General features: G+C 32.1%; 1 long non-coding RNA gene across 1 annotated transcript; it reads right to left on the minus strand.

Moving 5' to 3' along the window:
• Positions 1 to 1,098: 1,098 nt before the first annotated feature.
• On the minus strand, positions 1,099 to 2,246 carry LOC143074778 (uncharacterized). Its single transcript, XR_012978077.1, has 3 exons — positions 2,166 to 2,246; positions 1,654 to 1,763; positions 1,099 to 1,236 (listed from the first exon to the last, which is right to left on the minus strand). It is a non-coding gene; the product is annotated as an uncharacterized LOC143074778 (long non-coding RNA).
• Positions 2,247 to 19,361: the final 17,115 nt, after the last annotated feature.

A 19,361-nucleotide genomic window follows, 5' to 3' on the forward strand; every position in this document is an offset into this window, starting at 1 on the left:
TATCCATTACATTTTATTGATAAAAGCAGATGCATAATTCAAAAAGATGAAATGTTAATAGAGCATTTCAAAACGTAGTCAACGGTGTACTTTTACAAATTGTGACTTTGATGGAGACTGGCTTTGGTAATCATTCCACATCTTGAATTTATATTCAATTACATTATGCTTAGTAAATATTTTTATAAGTCAATTGTTAAGTAAAGTTGCCTTTAGTGAGACTAACATAATGTGTGGATAAGTTTAAACTGTAGATGGTGCTTGCATTAACATTAAGACGTTTATAAAAAGAGAGGGCTTTTTCCTATGAAAATCTTTCTGCAGTGCACGATGTTTTGTCCTCTGTCTGTCACCCTGCGTCTCAATAGGGATTGGAAAAAAAGTTTTGACAGAAAGGTTTGCTTTTTTGTATGTCTGTCAAAAAGAATAAAACTAATTGACAGTTGAGTGTTTTCGTATCTTGTTGTGTATTTACTCATATTACGTTGGTAGTCATACCATATACTGAATGGTTAAGGTTCAATTAATTTACATTTTTTATAAGCACCATTTTTAAAAATGGCATGTATTGTAAAAAGCTGTTCACTAAAGGGATCGATTGATCGAGTTTGACACTTAATGTCATTTATTTTTGTTTTTTTGTCATTAGGTTCCTGTTTTAAGAATTTGTTTTGCACATTTCTGTCAACACAATGGAATTTTATGCGACTATCAGACAGGTGAGAGGTTTAGCTAGCTAATAAACCAGTTTTGATCCACCCTTTTCGTCATAAGAAAATGTCAGGAATATGACAGTCCTTTCGTTTGGTGTGTTTGAGCTTTTTGATTTTTATATTACTTTTCACCCCCCATATTTTAAGTATACAAGACACAGGTCGCTGCTTTCGGATAACAACTAATGGCTTATATTGTTACAATATTTTCGTTTCACAAGACTTAAATACAAGGGTAAGATTGGTACATATTTAGATTTTTTCCATCTAATATCAGTAATACCTTTATTTTCTAAGTTACCCATATTTTTCTTTAAATACTATGTTATAATAAAGTGTATTAATTCATTGGTGAGAAAGGAAAATACGTACAGTTATAAGACGACAGAGGTTGGCCAAGGATCTGCACTCGTAAAGCTGGCCAGTTATTCCAATCAGTCAGTTGTATCGTAAACTCTCTTGTGATGATAGGGTTCGAAAATATATTGTACTTTAATGAACTCCTATCAGTATTGCCTTTGAACTGTTAAAGAAATATGTGTTATATAATTGAACATCTACCACAGACTCACTTACCTTCCTTTGTTGATCCTATGACATGTTATTCTATAAATCTCTATATTTAAGTATCAACATCAAAACCAGATGGAACAAAGACCATTTGGCTTGTTTGTTTGTATATGCTCGAATGATTAGTTAGTGTGTGCATCGACATGTTTACAAAACGGACAAGGAAACATATTTTTGGTATTTATATACTGTTTTAGGGGAGGAACAATATATATCGTGGCTAATAGTAACTTAAATAAATAAATATTTCCTATAAATATTTATGCATATCTCCTCTCTTCACTCTGTTAAATTTCGTTGTTATTATTCCATTTTATACCCTGAACGTGTGTACGTGGTGTAACCTTTCCTGTAGATGAAATTAACTTACATTCACAGGATTTCCTTCATGACTATATGTAATCTCCTGCTCCAGTGCATCATCCAAGTATTTAAAAACAAATTGGCGGGTCCATTCGTTGTTTTTACCTAATGGATTACCTGAAGTTAAAAAAAAAAGTGAATCACGTTAAGACTGAGTATAATTGTTCTTTTCTGTTCGGGTTTTCGTCTGGAGCAAAGCAGTCATTTAGATGTAAGGATGGGATTTTCATATTAACCGAACTAAAAAGGAATACTTACTTATTAAAAGAAAATGACAGGATCACACGAAGCTAGATGTATGCAGCATCAAATTATATTTAAAAGGATAGGACACAGATACAATCCTAACAATAAAAAACCAAAATATTTCAAAATTTCATTATAAAAGTCCAATTTAAAAGGGAGATACCCAGCTATTCATGCGAGTTACAGTACGAACAGGAATAAGATAAACATATTAAATGGCTAAATTTTAACTTATATTGGTTTAAATCACATGTAAATATTAATACTTCTTACCCTGTGTAACCAATCCAGTGATGATAACATCAAATGGATATTTGAACGTTAAATAATGACTACCATTCAATGAAGATGGTTTCCATGAATCTTCTTCCTCATATGACCATTTCAACCTGGTTTAACAGTACAAAAGGCAATAAAAAACAAATGTACATACGGACAATCACTTAACACTTTTGTAATCACTTCAACGGAAGTTACTGATTCATAAAATTATTTAATATCATTCAAAGGAGTAGGGTGGTATATTTAGTTGAGACAGCAATCGACCGACCAAAATATAAAAGACATCAACCGGTCATTAAACTGTCGTCAATACTTAACAGGTGCCTGTAAAATATTTCAAGTTAACAACCGTACAAATTGCATAAAATGTTTTTACTTTTTGACATTAATGAAACATCTTCTAATAAAATAGGTATGCGTATTCTACCATTTCATAAAACACCAATTCTTTAGTTCTATGAAAACATGATTATAGTAAAAACATCTGTTATGTCAAACTTTTAAATCACATTTTTCTTATTTAAGACTATATATCATTGTATTGTGTTGTATGCATGTTAGGAACATTTTTACTGAATGGGGATTCGCATGGCCGCTGATGCATGCAAATCAGGAGACACTAACATGGTAAAAAAACGGTCTCACTATCTTTTTTTTGTCTGTTCTTCGTCAATTTTAACATTGATAAACTACTATCACCTTATTTTAAAAATAAATGGAATTGCTTCTGAATATTAGCAATTATATTCCTTTACCTTGATTTAGAGGCATCGTGGTTAGACATCTGTGTTGAGGACTTTATATCAGGCAGCGTAGACATTGGCAGGAACGATTCCTCTGTGAAGAAAACAATGCACATAATAGGCCGTTAAATTCATCTGTGGACTTTTCACTTAACCTGTAACATATACTTATTTCGATTTCAAATTCACAATTTAAAAAACAATTTACTGATTCAAAATTATTTTCACCTGGTATCATGTAGAACAATATTTTAAGAAACATAAACGAGTCCAAGGGAGTATATTTTTCAACTTAAATATGCAAATTCATTAATTACTGGTCCTTATATCATGACTTTAAATATATTTATCAAAATATTATATCTTGAAGTTTATTGAATACTGTTCAAATGGAACCATATATCTGATTGTCTTTTAAGGCCAGAAACCTAAAGGTGTTTTACCGTAGGCAACATTTATTAACAATCTTACCAGTGTCGAAACATTTTACTCTGTAGGACTTTGATACATTGTGTGGTTTTATATAATACCAAGACGGTTCTGTTATTCCATATGCCAACAGTTCATCACAAGATTCATAAATGTCCATGTAGAAAGCTGTAAAAATGTAGATATTTTTTAATCTTCATTACTAAAACTTCAACATATCTGCAAAACCTAGTAAATGATGAATACTGTGTGACATGGACAATTTGAGGATTTATATGAGTTATGGTGCATTATACAAATTAAGATAAACAGCGGCCGACTTCCCTTATACATTATAATTATTAATTTTCGTATCTGACCTCACTTAAATGCATAAACTAGTTAAACATATTTTTTTCTCACTAAAACCTTACATAAATAGCGATTTGTTCTGGTAAACGACAAAGTATAAATCTATTGTATATGTGTTAAGATATGTGGCAAATGTTGATGATCTATTGACCTAACATGTCGAATTTCGAGTTGCCTAGTGAACTTTCAGCTGTAATGATTTATTTAATGTAATCTTTATTACAAAAGAGCCAAAATATAGTAATATGATATATACCTCAATATGTAAAAGTAATCACCAGATCGTTTCGAACTGCTTATTATGATTAAAGGCTTTTTTATAAGGAGAGTCGATTCATTTTATTTTCGGTAAAAAAACGGCTAAATATCTGTTTGATAAGCAATTCACACAAATTCATTATGACAGTAATAAGCTATCAAAAATAAAAAAAATAATGGTTGATACTTGGTGCTTCGGCATGATAAGAGGATCCAGCTATACATGTATTTCAAGACGTGTCAATGAACTCATCATAGATATCTGGTTTAAAATTGTTTACACTAGAATCAAGATTTTAACATCAAAATAATAAAATGTGTCAATGATGAGTTATGTTGGAATAATATAACCATTTGAATTGAATGCACTTGAATTAAAATTATTTATAAAAAAAAAAAGATGTGGTATGATTGCATATGCGACAACTCTCCACAAGAGACCAAATGACACAGCTACAGTTCACCGTACGGCCCTCAACAATTGAAAAAGCCAATACCGCATTGTCAGCAATAAAAGGCACCAAAATCACAAGTTTACAGTATTAAAAGTTTACTTACAAACATTGTAAAGAGCTATGGATTCAATACTACCACAGGCCTGCGAACTGTACCCTGGACATATATCGCAAGGATCGGATGACATGGTATAATTAATGACATCATTATAACATTTGCAGTCTATCGTATTTGTAATGGCAGCATATTCTGCATTCTGTCCCACACAATACTGGATACAAAATGTTGCCGACATGCCGGAATTACTAAAATGGCTAATTACCGATGTCGTAACGAGACTAACTGCCTCGACACAGCCTATATATCCTGAAAATATATATAAATCTAATTAAATGTTTATTCGAAACTGATTTGCATGTTTAAGTTACTGTTTGATTTTGTTATCCATGATGCAAAACTGTTTTCTTCAAAAGCTTCGACCTGCACCGAACCATTTATAGCTGTCATAAAACATGAAACCCTAGTTAAATGTAATACGTGCAGGAAACAGGTAATTGTAAACATTTCACTTGATGATAGCTTCTTGTAAGAGTCTTCGTATCCTAGAGTTTTATTGTCTCCACCTCTCTCTCAGTAGACACCATATTGATACTTGTTCCTGCTTTTACGTTGGTTGAGATATTTGATAATTTTTTTAGATTTTTTTATTTAATTCGAAGGTTATCCTGCTTTTCATTATTTTCTTTGGGGCAACTAATTAACTTCCGGTTATTTTGTCTTTTTGTGTTTACTAAGTGGTTTCCAACAGTACCGAAAAGAATCAAATAAAGTTATTTGTATCTGCAATTGTTCATGCAATTAAGTTATACACTCATATCTCCATACTTACGACTTGACGTCTGACAGACAAATGGACTAGACGATAATTCGTGTTCAGTTGTTAAAAATCCATTAGTTTCATTTAACCATGTGAGATACACCAAGTGACCAAAAGCACCATTCGCATCAAACAAAGACACGTCTGAAAAGCGTTGTCCATCACCATGCAAGTATTTCTGGTTTCCAAATTGATTGCTTAAACTTGTCCAGTAGTAATCGAAACGTTTATACTTAGGAACATTATTCAAAATGTTTAGAAATGTTAGGCTAGACATTGTTGGTGATACAAGAAAACTGTTACTGTTAATGCATACTTGAGCTGCTGCTTGATATGATTCAGCGGTAAAATTAAATCTGAAACAGGCTCCTTGGTAGCCATACCATCCTGCTTCACAAATAGTTTCATCTAAAATCATCAGCGATAAAAAAAAACATTTATAGGCGTGTATATCATTCAGAACAAGGTGTACATAAAAAAATAAAATTTGATAATAATCATAATTTAAAACTAATGTCTTGCTCACCATATTTCTAATTCATATCTCCATGTAAGCCTTATAGTATGATTTATTTCAGTTCACCAAATCCTCCATAAAATTACAAGATATGTTCATAAAAAAGAAAGATCTTAAAAACCTTAAAAAATTTGTAAACCAAATGTGTAAACAGAAAACGGAACATTAGCGTTGATCGCTATCATTTGTTTATAAGTTTGTCAAATGATTAAGCAGAGTTACAACCTTTTTATATAGCACGGGGAACTCGCAGTGCATTTTACAGATCCGTTATACAATGGTACATTTGTATGTGTTTTGATCGATGACGAAAATAAATCAAGTCTCAAATATTCAGTACGATTGTTTACGAAATGTTCCCACTGACTGATAATTTCTGTTCTTGGCACAGAAAAGTGATACGTAAAATTATCGCTAGAAACAAAGAGTGCATGTGCCGCTGTCAATGTAAACATCAACGCCGTCATAGGCAAATAGCGATAGACAGATTATCATTGATACCGGCTCAACCTAGAAAGTCAATCTCTTTTAGATGATCAACGATAATCTATAAAAATCGTATACGCAACTAATGCCGTGACTTTAAGTAAATAAAATTCATGTTCGATCTTTTTACTATTGCAAAAATAGCGATTGGATAGACATTACAAAACAAATGAAAGCATTATGTCCATGCGTTGTTTTAAGAGCTTGCAATGATTCATTTTACATTTTTGTCATTTCTTTTACACTCGCTATAAAAAATGCACGCAAAAACAATCAATTTTCTCTATATTAACTAGTCGTGGATACTTCTTGTTTTATTACACAATTATTTGAAATATGATATTTAAAAGTCACAGAAATGCATGTTCAATGAAACTTGAGGCTCTAAAGAGCCTGTGTCGCTCACCTTGGTCTATAGATGTGGATATTAAACAAAAGACACAGATGGATTCATGACATAATTGTGTTTTGGTGATTGTGATGTGTTTGTAGATCTAACTTTACTGAACATTCCTGCTGCTAACAATTATCTCTATCTATAATGAACTTGTAGTGTTGTGTCGTTGTTCTCCTCTTATATTTATGCGCTTCCGTCAGTTTTAGTTTGTTACCCCGATTTTGTTTTTTGTCCATGGATTTATGAGTTTGAACAGCCGTATAATACTGTTGCCTTTATTTGGTCCAGTAGTTACAGGGCAAAATATTAGTAAAAATTTACAAATTTTATGAAAATTGTTAAAAAATTACTATAAAGGGCAATAACTCCTTAGGGGGTCAATTGACTATTTTGGACATGATGACTTATTTTTAGGTCTTACTTTGCTGTACATTATTGCTGTTTACAGTTTATCTCTATCTATAATGAACTTGGTCCAGTAGTTACAGTGCAAAATGTTAGTAAAAATTTACAAATTTTATGAAAATTGTTAAAAAATTACTATAAAGGGCAATAACTCCTTAGGGCGTCAATTGACTATTTTTGTCATGCTGACTTATTTTTAGGTCTTACTTTGCTGTACATTATTGCTGTTTACAGTTTATCTCTATCTATAATAATATTCAAGATATTAACCAAAAACAGCAAAATTTCCTTACAATTACCAATTCAGGGGCAGCAACCTGACAACGGGTTGTCCGATTCCTCTGAAATTTTACCCCCATATCAGATTTGCTCTAAATGTGTTGGTTTTAAGATATAAGCCAAACACTACATTTTACCCCTATGTTTTATTTTTAGCCATGGCGGCCATCTTGATTTGTTGGCTGGGTCATCGGAAACATTTTTTAAACTAAATACCTCAATGATTGATGTGGCAAAGTTTGGTTTAATTTGGCCAAGTAGTTTCAAAGAAGAAGATTTTTGTAAAAGATTACTAAGATTTACGAAAAATGGTTTAAAGTTGACTATAAAGGGCAATAACTCCTTAAGAAGACAACTGACTATTTTTGTCATGATGACTTATTTGTAAATTTTACTTTGCTGAACATTATTGCTGTTAACAGTTTTTCTCTATCTATAATCATATTCAAGATAATCACATAAAACAGCAAAATTTCCTTAAAATTACCAATTCAGGGGCAGCAACCTTACAACGGGTTGTCCGTTTCATCTGAAAATTTCCAGGCAGATAGATCTTGACCTGATGAACAATTTAACACCATATCAGATTTGCTCTAAATGATTTGGTTTTTGATATATAAGCCACACACTGCATTTTACCCTTATGTTCTATTTTTAGTCATGGCGGCCATCTAGGTTGGTTGGCCGGGTCACCGGACACATTTTTTTTATACAAGATACCCCAATGATGATTGTGGCCAAGTTTAGTTTAATTTGGCCCAGAAATTTCAGAGGAGAAGATTTGTGTAAATGTTAACGACGACGACGACGACGACGACGACGACGGACGACAGACGACGGACGAAGGACGCCAAGTGATGAGAAAAGATCATTTGGCCGTTTGAGCCAGGTTAGCTAAAAGTTAAAGTTCTGATATCTTTCTCCCATTGTAATTTACTTACCTGCGAACCCACACTGGGTATTTTCTTGTGAACCAGATATGTTTAGTTTATATGTGTGGTTGTAGAATATACCAAATGAGTACAACTGTTCACAAGACTGGGCTAAAGTTGAATTTGCTATAATAAAAAGATTGAATTTAGATATTGCTTGACCGTAATTTTATTACATTGAATCAAATATTGAGAACATAATTTAAAATACCATTTTTAGAGGTGTAGCAGATGCTTTTTTGTGCTTATGTTCTAAGTCAGGAGCATCTACCTTTAGTAGTCTTGTATGCTTTATAATTTTAATTCAATTACATGTTTAGGAGTTTAGTATCACGTCTATTTTGGCTTTACTATACACATTTTAGCTTAAAGGTCAGCTGAAGACCGATTCCAGGTATTTTCTCGCGGTGTTGAAGACCTTTTGGTAGCCTATGGTTGTTTTCTATTCCTTGGTCGGATTGTTGTCTTTTTGACACATTCCCAATATTTATTCTCAATTTTGTTTTTCTTTGTTAGACATGTTAGAGTTTGAATATTTAATTTGAGGTTTTACAAGTCGTGGTTTGTTGGTATAGTGTATACAATGTATGCAATTTCGAAGTCGTCGTCGCTTGTTACTGTGTTACATATTTGTTTCTCGCACGTTATTTTGTATACCAATCATGATGTTAGTTATCTCGTTTTTTATTGTTTTAAAATTGTCATTTCGGTGCCTTTTATAGCTGAGTTTGTGGTATAGACTTTGCTTTATTTTGTAAGACCTCTAGTTTTTAATGTTTGCGTCGTTAAGTCTCTGGTGGAGAGTTGTCTCGTTGACAATCATTCCACATCATCTTATTTTATATTGTTTTGTGTTGTCGTATTTTTTTCGTTCTGCATCGGTATGTTTTTCCACGAATAGTTTTAGATTAACACTTGTTTTTAATTATTCTTTCTTTTTTATTTCATACTAGACTATTTCTTTTTACCCTGTTAATGGGTTCCTACAAATGGTTATGAAACAGAACAATACATCTAATTACTTAAGAATTGAATGCTTCTTTTTGTAAATTTTTTGGGGTGCAAAAGCGTTGACCGAAGTACATTTTGTATAAAGCGCGGAAGCGCTTCATTCTAAAAATGTGCGCACGGTCAATGCTTTTACAACCCTATAAAGTTACAAAAAGAAGCATTCAATACTTATAATTACATTTTTTAGCTAGGATCACGAAAGGACGATTTTTATCAAGTTTTTATTTAATTCACCTGTGCACTTTATTGTGGGACCTCGTGTCATCATGAATGATAATTTATTGTGTAATGCAATTTATTAACGAATAACACGTGATGCGAAGTTAGCCAATCAGAATAACGTATTATAATAAAACATACATCTAATGTAATTATTTACCTATATCATATACATTGATATTATTTCCCGATCCACAGTATTGAAGAAAATTACCCGGACATCGTGTCGAACAGTTTCCGGAACTTAACTTTGTCATAAAATCTAGATCGTTTTCTTTAAGACAAAAGCATGCGTCATCCCTTATTCCTGCACATGATGTATCATTGGCGATACAAAGCTGTTTACAGAGTGTTAGTTCCATCGGGTTGATGTAAATAGGTATTTTGTTCAATATTTTACCGTCATAACATCCCACATTATCTAAAAGAAAGAATATATATTTATATTAATTTGTGTGTTTTACAGTGTATATAAACATCAGTAAACAACTGTCGCCTTTATTCAGAAAAATTCAAAAGATTTTTTTAACCGTGATGTATTGTTATCAGAAGTTAAGCAAGTAAAAATCAAACGATCATTATTAAAGTCATAAGAAACCTCAAATTAAAAAAAATAATGCATATGTTTTGTTATAATTCAATGGATAGTTTTTATTATAAAACTTATGTACATATACTTTTTTCTGAAGAAAATTCTTTAATTTATTCATATTTAGAAATGCAAAGTGACCTCAGTGTGACCCATCTCGTAAAAATCCGTCGATCGCAATACGCATGGATGTCCTTAAAATAAACTATTATCTGAATTTACATGTTAAACACGTGCTCAATTTCCATGCTTTTTTGTTGAATGTTGACAAACAGGTGACAATCGTTAAACTTCGGCTTCAAAACACGAACTTTAATTACCTGCCAAATTTTTACAACAACACTGACCGATTGAAAAAAAAATTGACGATTATACGAAATTTATGCGAAAAAAATGAAAAATTCTTGAACAGAAGACTAAGTTTATGATGTTTGTATGCATTGGTTCAAGAATTGGAAGAACATTATTTTTCACCGGTCACTCGTTTCTTATGACTTGAACAATAGTTTGATTTTTAATCATGAGACTCACGCGTACAATTTTGTTGTTTTTTGTATAACATGTATAAGCTTGCAGAACATACTTTCTACTTTTGACAAGAGTAAAAAGTTAACCGTATGATTAGCTTATTAAATGTGTTTTTGTATTACTATTATTTTCTAGAATTTTAAACAAACATTTTCAGTTACCATACACACACAAAATAATTTTACACTGCTTCATAAATGGAAATTCATAGTGACATTCCAACTTCTGATATATCTTAAACATGTTAAACACAATCATCACTTCAAGTTAGTATCACGCGTAAGATTCATTTTTAATAAGAGATTGCACATGGTTCTAAGTGATCTATCAGCAAATCAACTTCAATTAGAAATTATGTTACTTAAAGCAAAACCAAAATGTGCCATGTGTGAGATAGGTTATTTGTTTAGGAAATTATAAGTTATATCCCTTTATTTTATAATTCAACTAATCGGCATACATTAAAACTGTGTGTACCTTTCATCTCCTCACACAGCAAATTACTTGATGTCGAGGTTGACTCTGTCCCAGGTAAAATTTTGTCATGGTGGTCATACTTTTCTAGTGACATATGAAAATATTGACTATTTTCGTTTTCCAAATATGGAAAATAGTCGGTTACTTCACCTGATGCCCAAGTGCTTGTGTACAAAGAAAAGATATTCAGCAATCCAATTCTGGTAATTTCTTGGAGTCCTAGCCAAGGTGAATCTAAAAATAAAATTAAAACTATTCAATTCTGGATAAAGTTTTTTTTTTTTTTTTAAATATTATATGAAAATTAGGTACTATTGCCCAGAGACAAATCACAACTAAACAGCAAATGAGGTAGAGGTTAATAACTAGTCATTTTATGAGTATTGGACCAAAGACAGTATTAGTAACAACTAATTAACAAAAAATTTATAAACAGAAGATATTTTAAATATTTTAGACTTTAAATAAGAAGTCACATCGGCCATTTCATTGTACAATGATTCTCGTGAGCACATCAATTTTTCCTCTTAGAGTATATATCCATATTTAGGAACTATCACCCATATATCGTGGTTCATTAGTTTAACGTTAACTTTCTGTCTCAAAAATATTAAGTATTACATACGATTGTAAATTTTTTAAAGAAATGACATTGTGGCTGTAATGACATTGACAGAAATAGATATCATCTTTATTATTTAATTAATAAATACAAACGTTTAATTACGTTGAACCTTATTTAGATAAAACAGATTATAATCGTTAACTAATTTTTCTTAACAATGTTATTGTTCCAAAAAATACGATGATAATTCATAATGATAAATGAAAGAAACGTAATCCTTTACCATACTTGAGGGTAGAAGTTTTAAAAGCTAAACCATTGAAAAATTTGCCAGTATTAAACAAACCTGACCAACCTTTCTTGAAAGAAATTGATAACAAGGGGAAACACAAAATATATAACGACTACATCGTGTTCAAATTCAAACAGTTAACCAAACACAACCTAAAGTAACAACATGTTTACAAAAAAAACCGCATTCGGCAATCCTCGGTAGAATCCGCTACTCTCCTTATGTTAGATGAGGGTACGGAATCGGCCGAGTTGAGACGAATGAAAATACCGATCTACAAGGCAAGTTTAATAAGGCGAGTCAATAACAACTGGTCAAATCCAATACTAGCATTCAACGCAAGAAGTAAAATATATCTGCCATAATCATGAGTTGGTAAACTTTGAAAACTATATCGGGTGACACAACCCAATTTTCATTTCAAAAGTTGCTGAATACAAAGTCGCATGAACATAGGATATAATATCAATGTTTTTAAAGAAACTCAACACGCAACGATGTATGACACTAGAAGTTATTAAAGCAAAACCTTTGAATAGTTTGACAGTATTAATCGGAACTTTCGAACGTTTCTAATAAGAAATCGATACAAAGGGACGGAACATAAAAATACCGACAAATCCATTTACAAATTCAGCTAACCAAACACAAACTAACCAAACCAAAGTATTACCAAAAATAACGATCTCTTAGGCAAATTCAATAGGGAAAGTCAATAAAAACTGGACAAATCAAACACTGTTAATCAAGGCAACAAGTAAAAACAACTGCCTTAATCTTAAAAAAACTAGATCCAGGAACACAAACCTTATTGACATTGAATTAGGTGTTGAAACCAAGGTTACACCAATGTGTATGTGGACTAAGTATTTACAAATACAAAAGGAAAGACACAAAATTAATTAAATTTACTGTGATTTCTCTCGATCTCCGTTGAAAGTTATTGGTAGCATTCGAAACTGCTAGCAGTCATTAATAAATTTCGAAACGTGTTTGCGCCAAAAAATAATTAGGAAGATTTTTGTTAATTTTAACTCACTAGCTACATAATCATACAAGATTGTGTGGTACTCTTGGTTATAAATTGTTGCCAATTGTCCACCAATTTTTCGACACGTTTCTGTCATTGTGTAGAGTTCTTCTTCTGGGTCAACAATTTCGCCAATGAAACATCTCCCGTTAACTCCTATCCATTTTTCTTTACAAATTGTTTCACTATCTGAAAAAAATGTACTTAATATACAGGCTACATATTCAATATCAAATTTATGTAAATTCACATGATTGAAAATAAGTCGTAATACGTACAGTAAGGCAAATTTATATGTAGAAAAAATACATTTGCGAGTCGAAATGAAGTGCCAACAGATGCAGTAAAGGTTGCTATTTGATACAATTTTCCAGGTTTTGCGTTTTCCTTCATGTTTTCCTTGCTTAAGTGTTACTTTTCACAATCCGTCATATACTCGAAAGGGACTAGTTATCAAACTTCATTTGTTAGACAACATGACGAATGTGTTGATATGTTAGTGAAGAGTAGTTCAACTACTAAGACAGATCGGCCACCAAGTCCCTTTTATACTATTATGTCTAAAAAACTTTTTTTACGTGTTGTTTAACAATGTTTTGTTATAAACGTCACTAATTACATTATTTCTAACATATGTTCTCGGTTCATTGCATAAAACACATACATAAATGGCTGATATTCGGACAATAGTCTGATTTCTCTCAAATAATGACCTGAGATACTGGTTTTACAATATTTGTTTGTTCCGTATCATTCTTATTATTTTTTTCACACGGGTATTTACTTATACGATCTTTAACATTATTTTCCGGAAATCCCGAATTGTTGGCGAAAATCACTTGCCGCATTTAAATTTAATGACACAATGGATATAGTTCATTCCAACGATACAAATATCGATTATTGAACAAACTATGAACAAATACAATTAATACAAAATGCAATAATTATTTATGCCTTAATGAATTCAAACGAAGTTTAAGGCTTTTAATGTGTTGTTAATTTCTTAATAATCGTCTCTGATTTTTCTACTTGTCATCGCGTTTCTCAAATATCAAAATAATTTTCTATTGTTACCTTGAAATAAACAATCCTGATTTCCACTACTGAGTTTATATTGTCCAGACAGGGTAATCCCCGCTCGAAATAAGTCTTCACAGGAACTATATGCAGGATACATAGCTGCAATGCATTTTGTAATTGATCGGTGACATCAAAAATAGATATAAACAATGAACGTTATAATAAAAAAAATGCTTACACTCATAAATATAATGCAAAAGAGAGCAAATAAGATGAAATTTGTCAATCTTTGTTGACAAAAGGAGCACTAAAAGAAAATTAGTTCATTTGCATGTTTGAAATGTCAGTTTACAAGTTGAAACGATGTTTGTTTAACGTCATTTGTAGATTTAGTTCATAACTAATCATAAATTATTAAAAAAGATATAAGAAGGTAACTATTTAAACGTTTGAATCCGCTGAAATTGTTTACATATGTCCTAAATTTCAGTGGTTGTCGTTTCTTGATGTGCTTCATAAGGGTTTCTTATTTCTTGTTTTATATAGATTAAACCATTGGTTATCCCGTTTGAATGCTTTTACACTAGTAATTGTTGGGGCTTTTTATTGCTTGCTTTGCAGTTTGCGCCAAGGCTTCGTGTTGTAGACAGTACTTTGCCCTATAATGGTCTACTTTCATAAATTGTGACTTGATGGAGAGTAGTCTTATTAGCACTTATTCCACAGATTTAAGGAATGACTGTAATATTTTTTCTGTCTATGAAGAAATAACATAAAAAATTTGGTGCACACTGAATAACGCGCGTAGCGGGTTATTTAACAGTGTGCACCACATTTTTTATGTTATTTCGAATAGACAGAAAAAATATTACAGTCATTTCTTATAATTTATTTCTAAATTCCATTTTAAACCGTAGAAAACCATGAAAGAACGTTGATGACGTCAGGGTCACATGACTAAATTATGTCTATGGGCTCATAACAAAATCAAGTCAGCCAATCAGAAGACGTGTTACATCCAAAATTAAATTATTGTTCTATGTATAAACTTACAGATGTTATATACAGACACAGAATCTCCTTCTCCACCACAAGGCTGACCTTCTGGACATATATTATTACATTTATGTCCGTCTACCTTAGATCCTATGGTGTTGCTGCATGCACACTGGTACGACTTCCCCACCATTACATACGAACTTCCCTTTTGTCTGCAGAACTCCAAACATAATATAACATCACTGTGATCATACACTGTTAATTGGTGGGTCACCTCTGATCCGTTAGTCTGGTGGCAACCAATATAATCTGGTAAAACATATATGAATCAGTATAAATTGATTGATTGGTGTTTATCGCAAATTGCAACACTACTGTGCTAGTTAATCGAAGTCAGATTATACTTTGACCCGTTGACAAATATATAAAAATTTCAAAACATTTGAACCAATCATTTTATCAGAAAAATTACACTGGTTATATCGCTGTTTGACAAAGACCAATTTTGATCATTGAGAATCTTAATACTCTTAACAACACAACGTAATAAAAACAACGTAATAAAACGTTTAATTGATTTTACAGAGTTATCTCCCTGAAAGTGTAAGGTTCCACCTTAAGGAAGCCATAGAGAACCACCGACCTTCAATAGGAAAACTGACAGTTCTAGTTAATGAACGTTGTAGTCGAAAACATGCTACGTTCGGTGATGAATAAAAGTGCACAACAAAGCATTGAAATACATTCTAAACAGAAGCTGTAACATTTACATACACAAAGATTTAACAATATCCTAAAACAGTGTACAGATATAAGTTACAAAACTTGGAGAAAGTCGCAATGCAAACACAATAAGCATACATATGTGTAAGAAAATACATCGCATCCAACTCTTATGGTATATGTTGTCTTAAATGCAATTGTACCTCTTGTTTTAAAAATATAAGTGATGTTAACAGTATAAGTTAATGTTTATTCTTTCTCACATATTTGTTTAAAGATACATTCGATAGGTGTAGAGCGATTTTAAAAAATAGTTTGAATGTGAATACATGTATGTGTATCTTCTTCTGTCGTTTACGGAAGCCGTCTATCAAACATATACCAAATCTTTACTCAACTTTTGACAAACTTTTCTGTATTCATTCAAGTGTAACTTCACCATGGGGAAAACTGTAAAAGCGTGTATCCTATTCGGAAATGTATTTAAGGTTTTAGTTTGCATAGTTTGAATAAACTCATCATAGATAACAGGATTAAATTTTTTTCTTAGCGCCACACGTGCGTTCGCCTACAAAAGACTCATAACAATGCATAAGTGAAGATCGAATCAAAAAGAGTAAAAACTAAAGTCTTTCTCTTTCCATAATTGGTATGGAAGTATAGAAATACAAAACAGACTTATTTACATAACAGTGGCGTTTGTTTTTGTTGGACTTCAGTGTTGCTGTTGTTGCGTTGTTTCCCTCTTATACTTTTACTCGGTTAAAGTATGCATCACGGATTTTTTATCTCTCAATCGACTTCCGACTATACTATTGCTTTCATTCATTTATGGGCATCATACTATTTCTGAGTCGTTGCAATGAATAGTATACCGATGGAGTTAATATCATATTTTAAAAGCAACAGAACACTTGGTACCAGGATTCATATGTTGTACGGCAGACGCGCATTTCGTCTACAAAACACTCATTCCCAGGTTAAGATTGTCCTTAGCTGTATTTTGCACAACTAAGAGTCATTTTGGTTATTTATTCCCTGCAGCTTCATATTGGATTTTGTATATCAAGAGGTTTTTTTTCTTTCGAGCGCGATGTAGACCAAATCTGGCGTTCAAATTATAAGAATCTTTAATGAGTTAAAATATTATTATATGCATTACCTGTATTTTGTTCACAGACAAAAGATACTTCTCCGTTTTGGTAGGCATGACCACTATAAGTTCCTGCTTTGCTTAAGCTGATGTGTAGATGCGTGTTTGATGGTATAGATTGGACTGTAGAATTATCTATGCTCTGTTGACCATTAAACCATCTGTAACTCTTGATGGGTTGAAATGAATACAATCCTGTTGCCCAATATTGCACATTCGAAAACTGTTCTGTATTACTCACAATAGATGAAATAAATGTTCTTTCGGCACTTTCCTTCAAACAGGCGACATAAGCATTGTACTTGCTACAGTGCAATACGGCTTCATTAAAGGGTAACCGACCGGGAACAAATCTATAACAAGCAGAACTAGTATTGCCTCCTATCCATGATCTAGGACAAGCTAAAGATAGAAATGTAATACAATTAGTTATTTAAGTAATTAACATTTCATGACCATTAACTATTCTGTTGCACGTATGACTGTACATTACAGTCAGTTTTCAGTCTCCCTTAAGCATATAAACAAGAAGATGTGGTGTCTCAGAGTACCAATGAGACATTCCTCCACCCAAGTCATTATGCATAAAAAGTTCAAAAACATGTCAAAGTACTGACTTCAACCCGTATCTTAAGCTCACACTTGAACGGCAAGTTTAAAATGGCTTCAAAATGAATAGTGTAAACAATTGAAACAGGAAATAACCATCTTACCTACACATGTATATAAAAAATGAACATTTGAAATAAAAAGAAATACAAAGCTGGGAAAAAAATTGTGTAAGTACTTTCAATTACACTTATTGCCTATGGAAGCCAATTTAACACCGCATCAATGATATTAGATTGACCGTTTTTTATTGTCAAATACGGTCCTTGACCTTTCTGATCGCCGTTACCCCAATCCCGTCTTTTCCCCCTCGACTTTGACATTAAATCCAGGTGATAAACCCTGTTGTAGGCTGTTGTTGGATGTTTTATCGTTTTTTCTTCTTTTCTGTGCTTCAGAGTATGTATATCCATTTGGTATCTTCTGTTATTCTATTAATAATATGTGTGTTCAGTTTTTTCATTTGGTTTATTTTTTTCCAGTTTCTATTTTTGTACATGTTTTAACTTGTTTCATTTATCGATATTTTTTCCTGCTGATAGCTATAGCATTATAGTTTTCGATTCGTGATTTTCTGTGGTATCCCTTTTACATAAGTCGATTATCCTAATACAACATATTATGCCTTTTTTCTTTTCTTAATTATTTGTACACTAAGAAAGGTTACTTAGTCGTGGAACTAAAACATTTAAAAAACATTCTTTACTTGTTTGCAAATGTTATCCTAACGAATACTAGTAACATTAAACCAATCAGATATTCTTGTGATACCTTACAACTTTTTGATGCACATATTGTATTCTAAACATAAGTTTAATTAAACTAGTTGTTCGGCGCATAGTCTATTCAAGACGAACATAGTACCCTTCCGGAGCACCTGAGATTACCCCCAATTTTTGGTGTGGTTCGTGTTGCTTATTCTATAGTTTTCTATGTTGTGTCATGTGTTCTGATGTTTGTCTGTTTGTCTTTTTCATTTTTAGCCAGACGTTGCCAATTTATTTTCGATTTTTGAGTTTGACTGTCTTTCTGGTATATTTCGCCCCTCTTTTGAGCTCACACCGAACGGCAAGTTTAAAAGGACTTCAAACTACATTATGCTTACCAGATACTGAACAATTCTGAACACTCGATGTGCCTGTTGTGTAAAATTCAGATCCACCTATACCAAGCAATTCCAATTCATTGCAAGACTGAGCCCCTTTGTATCCTGCGACTGAAATATATATTTATTATGAAAATAACCGTATGTTGGTATTTATTAAAATAAATATATTAAGTGTCTTATGAATCTGCCCTTTATGAAAGAATAACAACCCTGTAATATTTCGGAAAACATATGGATAAGTATGTGATACATGTAATATTCAATATTACATGTGTCATTAAAATATTCTCTTGGTAATCTTTCTTTTGTTTATCAACTATACGTGTGGATTGTGCCTACTACTTCACGTTTGAATTAATTGAATAACTAATTTTACATCAAAACTACAATGCAGAGCAAACATGATAAACGTAATGATATTACCCAGTACATTTGAAGATTCGGTCGAAAATTCGATATACTAGTGTGTTCATGACATTTTATAACAGTTATCAAAGGTACCAGGATTATAACACAGGAGAAGAACATCATGCACATTGTAAGAACAGAAACCTTGTCACATTGACTGTTCGATCGAATGAAAATAAAGCTACATGTGATAGAATAAGAATATAGTAGTTGCTGAGAACATTCTGACACCAATAAGTATAGTCTGATATAATCCAGTATGTACTACTCGTCCCCAGTGGTGAATATATTCGCATATGTATTTCTAATTCACCTTTCATAAA

The sequence above is a fragment of the Mytilus galloprovincialis genome, chromosome 5 (genome assembly GCF_965363235.1).
Source record: "Mytilus galloprovincialis chromosome 5, xbMytGall1.hap1.1, whole genome shotgun sequence".
NCBI lineage: Eukaryota > Metazoa > Mollusca > Bivalvia > Mytilida > Mytilidae > Mytilus > Mytilus galloprovincialis.